Source organism: Quercus suber, unplaced genomic scaffold, assembly GCF_002906115.3.
Source record: "Quercus suber isolate HL8 unplaced genomic scaffold, Cork oak 2.0 scaffold_523, whole genome shotgun sequence".
Classification (NCBI taxonomy): Eukaryota; Viridiplantae; Streptophyta; class Magnoliopsida; order Fagales; family Fagaceae; genus Quercus; species Quercus suber.
In genome coordinates, this window is record NW_027069972.1 from 69,988 (window position 1) to 81,623 (window position 11,636).

General features: G+C 30.8%; 1 non-coding gene across 1 annotated transcript; it reads right to left on the reverse strand.

Annotated features, from left to right (window-relative positions):
- Positions 1-10,109: 10,109 nt before the first annotated feature.
- LOC111996396 (uncharacterized) lies at positions 10,110-11,276 on the reverse strand. Its single transcript, XR_010625075.1, has 3 exons — positions 10,874-11,276; positions 10,516-10,761; positions 10,110-10,154 (listed from the first exon to the last, which is right to left on the reverse strand). It is a non-coding gene; the product is annotated as an uncharacterized LOC111996396 (transcript).
- Positions 11,277-11,636: the final 360 nt, after the last annotated feature.

Here is an 11,636-nt window from a genome sequence, read left to right on the forward strand (position 1 = left end):
TCAACCATGGCACCAACTATCACTACCCACTCATCCTCATTAAACCCAAACAATTCCAACTATCCAACATCATATGATTCACTGCCCAAACCCAAACAAACCCAAGTCAATTTAAAAAAAAAAAAAAACCCATACCCACGACGTCGAGCTCCACCAGATTGGGATCTTGCAACTGCTAGCAACCACTCATCGCGACCCAGCAACCACAGTCCATCCTCCTTGATAGTGATCGAACCACCCAGCTTTAAATGACAGCGTATGGCGTGAAATTTGCGGGAAAATCAGCTCTGAAACAGTATAGGTGGCGGAGTTTGTTGGTCCTTTGTTGAGTCTAAAACGGCTTGGCTTGAGAGAGAGAGGGTTTTTCTGGTGTGAAGAAGAGAGCAAAGAGACGAACAAAGGAAAGAGAAAAAACTTTAAACTGAAATAAAACGATTTAATAGACAGTGCACAAACGGTGTTAGTGTTTAAGGAACAGATTGGTTATTGTTAAAAATCTTTAGATGTGTTTGATATTACCCAAACCTAGGTTACTCCAAAAAAATTCTCAATTCTTAGATTTCTTTTTTAACTTTAAGCATTTTTTTTTTAATTTTTTTTTTTAAATAATTTTGACTTTTATTGCTTACGTTAGCGTGGTAACTAATTACAGGCTATATGAGAATAAAGTAGCGATAGTGAGCTATACGTGTTTACTCAAAAAAAAAAAAAAAAAAATGATAGTGAGCTATACGAGAATTAGGGTCCGTTTGGTTCTCGAAAAATATTTTCCGAAAAATATCTATTTTTCGAAAATGTTATTTTCTGAAAAAAGAAAATATTTTCAAGTGTTTGGCAGTATTATTCAAATTTTCCTAGAAAATGTTTTCATGTGTTTTGTTGCATTTGAAAATGCTATTTTTCTACTACTTTCTCACATTTTCCCAGCCATTTTATCTGATTCCAAACAAATTTTATATCACAAAATTCACCACCACCCACACATCTGCCCCCACAGAAAATCCACCACCACTACCCACACAAAACCCACCACCACACAACACAAAACCCACAGAAAATCCACCATCCACACCACTGCAACGAAAAAAAAAAAAAATCAAAGGAGGACGACGAGATCGAGAGGGCGGCGCGATCGAGACGACAATGAAATCGAAGATGATGATCTGACCCAGAGGAGGACGGCGCGATCTCAGCGGGATCTCGCAGGCACGAACTTGGCGTTGTGATCGTGATCTTGGCGCGATCGAGAGGGCGGCGCGATCTTGGCGCAATCGGTGACGAAGGAGGCGACGAGATCGGAGACGAAGGAGGCGACGAGATCAAGGACGAAGGAGGCGACGACAACGAGGATGGCAATCTAACCAGCGAGGACGTGCTTTAGGTGGAGTGTGCTTGGGCTCTCTCTCACTCTCTCTCTTCGGGTGTATTTTTCGGATATGCTTTGAAGGTAAAATAAGAGTGTAAATTGGTTTCCGTTCAAAATGCCTTATTTTCTGGTCAATGTGAATCATTTTTTCCGTTGACTGTATTTTTCATAAGAACCAAACACCGTATTTTCCAGAAAATCATTTCCGGAATCAATTTGAAGCCAAAATAAACGGAGCCTTAGTAAAATTTCCAACTCAATAGGTGTGAATTTGTTGTGTATGTTGCATGATTCTTTATTCTATCTCATGCATGATTTAGAGATTTTCTTAAAATATTCTTTACTAAATAGTAACAAACGGAAAAAAACAATTATATATAATAATTTAAAATTTTATATTTATTTACCTTTAAAAATTTTTGGGACCATCTTGAATTTTTTTATGCCAATAAAATTAAATTTTGGTCCATAATTTGAGCAACTTAACAATATATTTGGGTCTTTCAAGCAAAAAGGAAAAACTCAAAAAAAATTATAATAAAATTACTACAGGCTGGGTAGTGGCTTAATTCGTTCGACTAAGCACACTGCTCAATACAACACAATTTTCAACTTTTTATTATTTTTTATTACAATATTACTTTTCCTTACTAGACATATATTACTTACTTCTCATTTTTAATTATTTTTTCTTGTTTATTTTTTTTTTTGATAAGTAACATAAGAAATTTTGTTAAAAAAAACCAACCAAGTACATTGAAAGTATGCTATAGTGGCACAAATCAACAACTTAGATTACAACGATCCATAAGATCGGGGAGAGAAAGACAAGAATAGGAAGGCAAAACTAAACTCCACTCAAGGAGAGTATGGAAAAAGAAAGACTTAATGTCAAGAATAGATCGTTCGCAATTCTCAAAGCATCTAGCATTCCGCTACCACCATAAGCACAAAAACAAACAATGTGGCACAAACCTCCATAAACCTATATTTCGATGTCTACCAAACTTTCCCTACCAAGAAGCTAATACCTCACTAACTGTATGCGGCGTAACCCAATGTATACCAAACAAACAAAAAACCATAGACCACAACTCATATGTTTTTCTTGTTTATTTTTAACCACACACCTCTTTTGTCTCTTTGATTTTTACACTTTATAATTTTAAATTTTATCACATCTTCATCTACACTTTTACATCTACGTTTTACCTTCTTCTTTGTTTGTAACTTTTGTGTCTTCTACAAGTACCAGTGTAACAGTGTCTCTTCTCAAGTTTTGAGTCTTAAATTTCTCAGTACGATTTTTTTTAGCTGTACAGGTACCTTTGTTCATTTCATTTCTTTTCATTTATTTTCCTTTTGAGATTTTTTTGGTTTATATAATGCAAATTTGTTTTGGTTTAAGAACAAATTTTTTTTTTAAGCACAAATTTCATGTTGCCCGAATTTTGAATTTCGGCCGGTATTTACCGAAATACCTAAAAACATCTGAAATAGATTAGAATAATCCGAAATTTTTTCCAAAGTAGAATAGGGTGGGTTATTGTTCCGGTTTGTTTATAGGCACGGTATTTTCTGGCCATTACAACTAGAACGGAATGAAATTAATAACATTGAATCAAACTTAATTATCTGAAGGCTAAAAAGAAATCAGATTGTGTAATTTATACTTCTTAAAGAATACTTTGAACAAAATTCTTAGAGCTGCTATTGGGTTTAAGTTCAGTATCTAGTAGCACTAAACTTGTTAAAATTGTGATATATTTATTTTTAAACACATATCACTATCGGTCCAGTGCATTGAAGCACGACCTAATCTGAACCCTAAAAAAAACTAAAGTCAACATTTGTCCTAATCTCCTCTCATAATTGTTTGTTAGCTGTCACGCATTCCACTTGATTTTTTTAATATAATTTAAAATTTTTATTAAATTTAAGCATTTATGGAGGTGGTTGAAGTTAAATGGTTTGGAGACCCTACATATTAAAGAGGTGAAGGAAAGTCTCATACCTCCCTCTCACCCGCAATAGGCGGAATTGAGATATGTTGGGAAAGTTGTCTAATCAGACTGTATGATAAGATAAGAATGATGTTGATGTCATAGTTATGAACACTTTTTTTTTTTTTGAAAGCATGGACACTATGTTGAATCAGCGGTTGAACTATCAAACCTATAAGAGTAATAACAAAAACACATAAAATAGTCCAATTTTTACTATAATTTATCATATGATAAGTTGTGAGTAGTAAAAATATGAATATGTGAGTTGTGACAATACTCAATAGTGTCTTTTTATGTGTCTCTATCATTGCTCAACTCATAATTGTACAAATAGAGTCCGTTTGGATACAGTTTGTTGTTGCTGAAAACTGATTGTTACTGAAAACACTGTAACAAAATAATTTTTAAATGTATAAATAGTATCGTGAGACCCATTTTTAATATTTTTAATATGTGAACAGTGCATGAACAGTACATGTGCATGTACTGTTCATGCACAGTACTTTTTCTCCCAAAAGTCAATAACTCCGCTAAAAAAAAAAAAAAAATTGAAAACGCAACGCCACTTTAAGTGAAACAAAGTACTATCCAAACTGGCACATAATAGCGGACTCAGGATTTGATGTCATGGAAGATAAAATTTATATGCACAAATACATGCACACAAACTTAAGAGAAGTCTAAATGATAATAAAAAATGTATGTGAATAATAAGTGATAAATATTCCCTTCTCTTCTGGTCTGTGAGATACCTACTCTTCAAAATGATTCCATGTGAGAGTGCTCTAGAGATGACGTTGACTATCCTTGTTGGTGCTTCGCTTTTGTTTAAGAGTATTTGTATTAGTTTGTATAAAAATTATTGTTTATTTTAGCAAGAGTGCTGTTTTTTTCTTTTTTATAGAACAACATTTCACACACACATACCAGATTATCTATTCTATACTTTATTTCATTAAAATTTCAATTTTTTTTAAATTGTTTTTTTTTTCACACAATAACTACCACCTACTTTATTCCTTTATCCATAGTATACATAAAGAAAAAAAATATAAAATTAGATGCAAAATGAATAGTGTCAATGTAAATTTATATGGTCATTGTATTAACTTTACAAATTTACACATTTTTAACTTGACTAATGTGAGTAATTTTGGAACTTATAAATATATAAGATTGTGCATTTTTTTTTGAAGTTTTGCATTGATTGACGCAAATGATTCAAGATATTGTTAAGAATCACCTTCAAATAAGACTTCTTGTATATTTACCAACGATCATGTGAAAAGAGAAGACAAATTAATCATTTGTATTTGTATTGTGTTTATCAATTAAAGTTTTTTATTTTTTATTTTTTTTATGTCAAGATTCCACTTACTATTTCTAAGAAAAGTATTGTAAATAGTTAGACTAACCTCAAGTGCAATTTACATTTCGTATTTTTCCAAGTAAAATATTTTCTTATTTTCAAGTAATTGTTTGCATGTAAAATGTGGTTAAGTTTGAAAAATATTTTTTGTTGACCATAAAATTCTTCATAAAAAGTTGTAAACCGTTTTACCTTTAAAAACTTGGTAAAATATTTTACAAAAATACACAATGGCCCCCCTCCCCCTATTTGGTGGCTAGGATGTTGATTTAGCGGGCGGGGCAGTCGGTGCAAGCGGTTTAATGGCCAGCAATATGGTCATTGGAGTCATTGTCCTAGTAGACTGTTCACTAGACCTCTAGCACCGATGACTCCAATGCCTGTACTACTAATTTTTGTGGTTTGCTTGAAAAAATTTATGTCACACCAAATATCTAAAATATTTTACGTTTAAAAATATTTTATTTCAAAACAAAACAGAATGTGTATGTGTTCATTAAAAAGAAAAAGTGCGACTTATGTGAATTCTAATATATAATTAATATAGACTCATAATAGAATTAACATTTTTGAAACTATATTATGAACACGGATGTGCATGAAATTTCAGATTTCATTTTCAAACAATCTACATTTTGGGGTTCATAGTGTAATTGTTCTCATATGTTTTACTTATAAATAAATTTGCATAAGAGTATTAAATTATTGATTATGTTCATGCTTTTTTATAATTTTTTTTATCAACTTTGGAAGATAATACTAATGTTTTTTTAAAAAAATTATATTTTCAATTAAAAACTCTTACTTTCTTCATATCTATAATATTTATTTTCCTATTATTGGTTTTGAACCTTTAAAAGAAATTGATAAAAATGTGAAAGAATTTTATTTTTCTTTTCAGTTGAAGTTTGACAAAAATAAATAATATCCTATTAATTATGATACACATAGAAAAATAATAATAAATACAGAAACAAAATCTATAAGAATAAAAAGAATATAAGAGGAACTCAGATTTTAATATATATATATATATATATAATGGAAATTTGGGTGGGGCCACAGCATATTTTTTTTTTTTTGTAAAAAAAAAAAAAAAAAAAACTCTTAATGTAAGATTGATCCAATAATAATATTTTCCTTTAATTTTGCACTTTTATTTTTGGGATTTTAAGTCTTTTGCTTATAAAATTGAAGTAGTCAAACAATCAATTCAAATGTCAAATTTTTAGTTTTTAATTATTTAGATTGGTCTCAAGTACTCATATACAAGTGTTTGCTTGTGCATGTCGCTTATAAACTTTACTAATGTGTCTTATAAGGAGGTTGCATTTAACGGTACTAAATGGAAAATGAAATTTCTCTAATCTATTTCGAACTTTTCAGGGATCAAAGCGGTAACATTGGTTATAGGTCCATACATAAGTCAGAGGTCAATCTTTATTTTGGACATTGCCTCTTTGAAAAGCTTTAGCTTTTAGGTATGAGCATCCGTGGGAATCATCGAGAGAAAGGTGATAGCAATTGGTATGATTCATATATCATTTTAAGTTTACTCTTGTTTTCCTTCATTTTTTGGTCCTCGATATTTTTGTTCCCAAGAGCACATATATATATATATATATATGTGTGTGTGTGTGTGTATGTATGTATGTATGTATCTTTTTACTCATAAACTGAAATATTTTATAAAAAAAATGTTATGTTCATAACATTTTTACAACGCTTTTACAACAAATTTTAAGTGATATGTTGTTATTAGCTGTTATGAATTTACAAAAAAATAATTTAAGTTTTGGATTCAAATTAGAAATAGTAACATTTTTTTTTTTGAGAATCCAAAAATAGGGGATTTTATGGTTATATTACGCCTCCGAGCAGAGCACACAGACTTTGCGATGTGATAATGGACTCCTGTTAGTAGCGGGAATCAAACCTGAGTGTGTTAGGCAGAGTGAACGAACCATACCCAGCTGAGCCAAGCCCCCCCTTGACAAAATAGTAACATTTTAGCACGTAGGATTTATTGTGAAAGTGATGCAAAATTGTTATGGATGTAAGTCATGTAACACTTTTGAGAACAGATTTTTATAATTAATAACAAGCATAATATAATCAGACCGGTAATAAATGGCTACAAACATGAACAACAAATAGCAACTAGTTACCAATAAGACAGCCAATAATAAGCAACCAACAATACCCAGAGCACCCCAGATCTATCAATAAAATATAAAATTAACAAGAATCCATGACGGAATTAGGGAGCCTACATAAACAGAATAAGGTCCTGTTTAGAACCAAATTAAACAGACGATATCAAACATCAGCCATAATAGCTTGGACCCACTCCAAATCTGTCTTTTACCTTGAAAAGTTAATTGCATTAATTACCGTATAATGGTCACTTTATAAATACAATTTTTTGTTGAATGTGGGGAACAAAGATTAGAGTTTAAGTTTTCAGAAAAAAAACTTCATACATATATATATTTAAATTATGTTAAAATAGAATTCTATTTCAGATATAAAAAAATAAAAATAAATAAAATGTACTCCATTAGGATCAAGCCAAATGTGATAGATAGTAGTACCAAGAGCCAGATTGCATATAGTCTTCTTAAAACTCTTCCCATTTAATTTATTCAAAGCACATTTAACTTTGTCACTCCAAGATCCAACCTGACTCCCATAAAGGCATCTATCTAGAAATCGTACAATCAAAATTACTCAATCATACCCTAACAGAAAGAGCATTTCGATCAAATCACCTTTTCATCCTCAAGAAACCATTCTAACTAAGCCAATTGCCACCAATGAGCTATAGACTGCTAAAGGCATGCATTGCTACTATCAGGGATGGATCCATGATTTAGAGCGAGGAAGGCCGAAGTATGAACAAAGAAAATTTATGAAAACCAACTTCTTAATACATTGCTATTCAATAATCTATCAAAAGGGACCTGGCTTTATTTTAGATCTGAGAAATCATCCATGATTAATTACGTACTAAATTTTGCATGGTATAAAATCAAAGAATTTGTCAGATATCATCTTTCATTTTGATTTTATGAACCCAAAACCAATTTTAAAAATTCAAATATTATAATTGATTTTCCAATTATATTTATCATATCATTATTGTTGCTAAGGAAAGAAGAACACAAAAATATGGCCAGCATGCATAATGCACCAAATAGTAAACTATAAATATAACTATATATAAATTATTTTTTCTCAATAATTAGTTCTAACAATTAATTATTTTTTGAGTTTGTGTTATGTTTTATCTCATTATACAATTTTTTTGAGAAATAATTACAATAAGATGCTAATTTTGCAATTTGAACATTTTCTCCCTTAGACCTCAAACACTTTGTGTATGGGGAGGTGTCAATTTAGCTCCAAGCTCATAGCATCTCATTATACAATTAATTGTTCAACTAAAAGATAAAATTAACTAAGTATGACCAAGCTTTAATTTATGATTATTTTTGGATGGGCATGACCAAGCTTTATTTATTGTTCAACAACAATAAAGTGTCTGATAGTAGAATAAGAGATTTAGGGTTCAATCCATGCTCGCACAAAAAATGAATTGGTGTCTTAGTCTGATGATAAAGAGCTGTCATCAAAAGCGGATCTCATAGGTTGAAACTCTCTAAAAAAAAGACACCCACTAACCCGTAGACCCACTATTATTGTTGGCACTTTACATAAATAAACCAATTAAATGCACCAATGCATTAGGTTCTGCTAATTATATTTGTATATTACAAATTTTATAAAATATTTTAAATAATTAGAGGATATTTGTTTAATTTTTGTTGTAAATTATTAGAAGTATTATCTAATCTTTAATCAAAATATACTTTTGACATCTTTAAATACTATTTTTGTTCTTATAAAAAAAATACTATTTTTGTTTAGATTGTTAAAATTTCAAAATTATTTTATTTATTTTTATATTAATTAATTATGACTTCATCACGACCTGACCTCTGTTAGACCCACCCGATCAAACCTTAAAAACCTTGAACCTCTTCATTTTACGGTTCTTTGAATAGTTTGGATCTCAAAACCATGGGTAGGTCATCTTGTCTAGATGATAAAGAGTGTATTCAAATAAGATATTTAGGGTTAGACCTCGCCAATACCAAAAAACAATTGGTGTCTTGACTTTATCCAATTATAATGGAGTGGATTACATAGACTGAAATTTTATGTATCAATTATGTTACAAAAAGTTTGAGTAGGTTAAATAGATGTTAGCAAAAACTTAGTTAATATTTTATATATCAATAAGTAAGAAAAAGGATTTTTGAATAAAAATTTTTTAATATAAAAAGTGAAATAATTAATATTTAAAAGTAAAAATTAAAAAATGTCACTTAAATTCATATTTTGCGAGCCCATTTAACGAGTAGATCAGTCACTCTATTTCTATCTGTGCAACAGTTTTGTCCTTGTTTTTCTTGTTGGATTTCCCCCCCCCCCCCTCCAATAGATGGTACTTGTAATTTTTTTTTTTTTCTTCTTCTTTCAGTGGTTTGGTGTTCTACTCGTGAGTTTTTTTTTTTTTTTTTTCTTCTTTCATTGGGTTCACCGTCCTTCTTTCTTCCTTTTTTTTTCTTTTTTTTTTTTCACCTGGGTTCACTGTCCCTGTTCTTCCTTCTTTCTTTTTTTTTTTTTTTTTTTTCACTTGGGTTCACCATCCCCGGAACAACCCAGTGAAAAAAAAAAAAAAAAAAAAAAAGAAGCTGCAATGGGTGACAGAAATGGGGCTCACAAATAGTGTGAAAAATATTGAGTGCTGGGAAATGAGTAATGGTGCCAAACAAACATGGTATTTTAAAGTGATGAGTGATGAGTTATGAGTAATGAGTGATGAAAATTGAGTGACGAAAATTGAGTGATGAAAAAAGTGATGTCAAACAGCCTCTAAGTCTGTTTAGTTAGTTTTTCCTTTCCTCTGGTTGTATAAAAGCAGAGCATGCATGTACTCTTATCTAAATTAATCAAGATTATTTCTCACAAATCTTGCTTAGTTCCTAATAATAATGCAATACGCATATGATTATTAATAAAAAAATATATTCTGAAATAGAAATTTGTACAAACCTTAGATTTCGCAAGCCCCACCAAAAACATTGAAATAATTTTTTAAGAAACTGTCAGACTGCACGACACCAGACTGAAGGGCTCCAAGAAATATTCCAAAATCAAAGAAGGTTGTATTTGGTGATGCATTTGGTGGACTTATAATGCAATCAACGTTTAGAAATGTGTGATTTCCTAAAATGTGATCACAATTGAAAGAACTGTCGCTACATTCGTTATTTTTTTCACAGGCCTTGTGCCAGCAAGCCGTTTCTCGGTCAATAGAAAGAAAATACCAAATGGCTCCCAATACCTAAAAGACCAGTGAGCCATTGAACATCAATTAATTCCTCATCTATCCAAACCAGATAATAATAATTGTAATGCAAAAACATTCATAATAACAATAATAATTCATACAATTGTACAAGATATGTAATCCATGCAATTGCACAAATGAATAAAATGAATTATTTCACATTTTATAATCATTATATAAAAATAGTTTTTTTTTGTGTTTCCGAAATAAATGCTTTTGATTCACTAATATTGTTATTTTTAAAATCTAAATTTTGTTCATGAAAACCAACAAAACTTTGATTTTTTTTTTTTAAATGATACTTGTCAAGGTAAAATTTTATGAGTATCAAAAATCAGTTTGAAGTCAAACTTACATGGCTGGCAATGATGTACAGGATGAAATTGAATGCAGCTTTAACCCATATGGGGGTTTTATTAGATAATTTGTTTTCTTTTCTCTCAGGATATAATTTGTTTTCTTTTCTCTCAGGATCTTTCCAGGATCGGTAGATTTGAACAACTCTTGGCGCATATTGGAAGAGAACCAAAAAATTCAATAACTTTCTTTTCTTCAAAGATTTTGAGCCTTTTAGTTCTCGAAAAATAATTAAAATTATCACCTGAACAGATTACAACAAGTTTAGAGTCAACAGATAAAAAGATAAATATATGGCACATTAATAAAAGTCATCATTGGTATAGCCAAATCAGCTGAAGAAATCTCTCCTTTACCTGTGGGAAGGGAAGAAGAACCAGAATGTCAATTAGGAAGTATAGCCACCACCTCCATGGTATTTTCTTAGGATCAATGTCTTCTCCCGAGGTCTTGTCTGTATAACCATTAAGAACTTTCAAAATAATATTTATAATGCCAATTATATCAGTAACAGATCTCAAAATAAGAGATATGGTTCTCAACTTTTTGTCCAACCCAATGCACTTATTATCTTCGTTGATCACAGGAACGTAAAAGAACAAAGGATCCAATGCTACTGCAATCACACACTACACTCCAAATATTATCCTCCATGATTGAAAGAACCTTGATCTTGGCGATGAATCACCTGATTCACCTCCGTTCGTCACGCATTGCCCCACCTCAATTTCATGATTCCTGAAAAAAAAAATAAAAATAAAAAATAAAACCTTAGAATTACTCCATGACACTATTGTTAACTTGTAAAAGACTATAGGCTTTAGATTCACCTTATTTATCTTGTATAACATACATATTTGTACTACATACTCTGCCTCCTATATAAAGACACTATGTATATTTTATTAGAGCATTCTTATCAAGCCTTCTATATGCTATAAATGTTATATTTTAGCATCTTAAACCCAAAAATCCACTCCATCAAACCTGGTAAATGTTATAAAATTTGCAATACTGCTACAATGCACTCTCATTTTTGAGAGCGCACTGTAGCAGGATTGTATAATATTTTATTTATTTATTTATTTTCTCTCTCTAGCTCTCTGTCTCCCACATCTC